The following is a 2500-nucleotide window of genomic DNA, read 5'->3' on the forward strand; positions in this document are numbered from 1 at the left end:
TATATATGGGGGGGGGGAAGTCTGAAGTGAGATGATCATATGGGAGCTTTTTATCCGAACCAAACAGGACAAAATGTGGAGACTTCGATATTGACCTATTAATTGCACTGTTCATGGAGGCTTGGATCATAGGTACATGTTCATCCCAAGATGAGTGTATGTCTGTGGCAAGGTATCTGAGAGCATTATTTTCCTGTTTTGACGCTCCACTAGTCCGTTGGAGCTAGGGTGGTAAGGTAAGGTGTTACATATTTTGATGCTAAAAATGTTACAAATATCTGTGAGTATGTCATTATTGAATTCAGTGCCATTATCTGAGATGAGTGCTTTAGGGGTGGTGTATTGGTATATGACCTTGTCAACCAGTGTCTGTGAGACTAGTTGTGCAGTCTTGTCTTGCAGTGGTGAGAGAATGAAGAAACGAGAGAAATTATAAATATAGACAAAGAGGTATTGGTTTCCGCTAGGGGTACCCGGCAATTTAAGAAGGTCAATAGCAATGGTCTCAAAAGACTTGCAAGGGGCTGGATATGTTGAAATCGGAGCTTGATCGCTAATGAGACCTTTGTGGGACGCGCATGAATGACAAGAATCTACATGATCTTGGATATTTTTCCTCATAGTGGGCCAGAAATATGTCAATCTGGCTTGTGAGAGACACTTGTCCTTTCCTGGGTGACCAGCAATGGGTAAGTTGTGTACCAGCTTCAGTACTTTAGGAATGAGTTCAGTAGGAACTACGAGCTGAAGCACTAAGCAGTTAGGTTCGTGTTTGTTTTTGAGTGTTGTTTTGTGATACAGGACTTCGTCTATCATGGTGTAGTTTTCGATGTTTGGAGGGAAATCATCAGTGTTCGTTGCATCGCCTGAAGAGAGGAAATATATCACGTGTTTCCAAATGGGATCTAACTTTTGCGCTGCAGCAATGCGCGCTTGAGTAAGGTTTACTGGAATTTACACTTGACTGATGGTCGCTACATGTCTACTTAGGGCGTCAACAACGACATTCACTTTGCCGTGAACAAAATGGAATGTGGACATGAATTCTTGAATCGTAAGGAACCAACGTGCTACTTTGCCTGTGAGATTTTTTCCTTTGAAAAGGTGCAGAATTGGTTGGTGATTTGTGTGTATATGTATCTCATAGCCAAGTATGATTTCTTTGAAGTGTTTGAGTGCATAAATGATAGCTAGTGCTTCTATCTCGGTGACTGAGTAATTTTGTTCGTGTTTGTTAAGGGTGCGGCTAGCATAAGCAATAGGCTTGAGTTTCGAGTCGTGTTGTTTCATGAGCACCACGCCGATGCCTGTGTAGGACGCGTCTGTGTAGAGTGTGAATGGGAAGCTTGTGGCAGGGGAACGCTAGGACAGGTGCCGTTGTTAAGGCTGTTTTTAAGTCATTGAAAGCTTTCTCTTGGTCTGGTGTCCAATTAAAGGGAGTGTCTTTCTTAAGTAAGGAGATTAAGGGTGCTGCTATGCCAGCGTATCCTTTGATAAACCAAGGAAGGATCGAATGTGATCAGGAGAAGTAGGGCGTGGAAACTTTATGACTGCCTTGACCTTCTCCTGCGAGTTAAGGACGTGCCCTAGGGGGCGTATTTCCTTCTTAAGGAAGTAACACTTCTTAAGCTTCAGTTTAAGACCTGCCATTGATAGCCGGGAGAGGACAATTTCAAGCGTGTGTAAGTGTTTACTGATAGATCTGGAAGCTAAGATAATGTCATCTAAGTACATGAGTACTGAGTGTTCTTTGATTCCTTCTAATACCGTGTACATGAGACGAGTGAAGACGGAGGGCGCTGAAACAAGTCCCATGGCAAGGCGTTTGAATTGATAGTGTCCATTGTTTGTGCTGAAAGCTGTGAGAGGTCTGGACTCTGCATCAAGGGGAATTTGGAAATAACCCGACATGAGGTCGAGAGTTGTAAAGACAGTGTTGCTTTCACCGATGGAGTGTAAAATGTCGTGTAGATGAGGGAGTGGATGTATTTCGGGTATAGTGTGTTTGTTGAGTTCCCTGAAATCATAAACTGGATGGAATGAACCGTAGTGTTTGGGAACAGCGAAAAGAGGGAAATTCCATTCCAACAGGCTGGGCCCTATAATATCCTTTTTGACTAGATAAACACCATATGAGGACGGAGCCTATTTGTACGACGTTTCGCTTAATACAGCTTTTTCAAAAGTTGAGATACAAATGCTTGAGAATAAATAAGGGGAAAGGAGGCATGATGTCACCACCAATGCATGTGTGACACATAGAAACAAGTAATACCATCTTATGGACTGGAAGAATGCAGAGCTGCTGATGCGGGAACCAGACAAAATCCGCAGGAAGTGTTTAGAAGCAGCAATCATTCAAGGAACGAACACTTTTGAACAAAACAGGGGCATGTTTAACATATCTCCTCACATTATTCCCCTAATACCCATGGCCAGCAAAATATTAAATACTTAAACCACCCTTTGTGGACATTTCGCTCACGGACGTTTGGGCCGG

This window comes from Oratosquilla oratoria, chromosome 14 (genome assembly GCF_046742065.1).
Source record: "Oratosquilla oratoria isolate Oo_2021 chromosome 14, ASM4674206v1, whole genome shotgun sequence".
Taxonomy (NCBI): Eukaryota; Metazoa; Arthropoda; class Malacostraca; order Stomatopoda; family Squillidae; genus Oratosquilla; species Oratosquilla oratoria.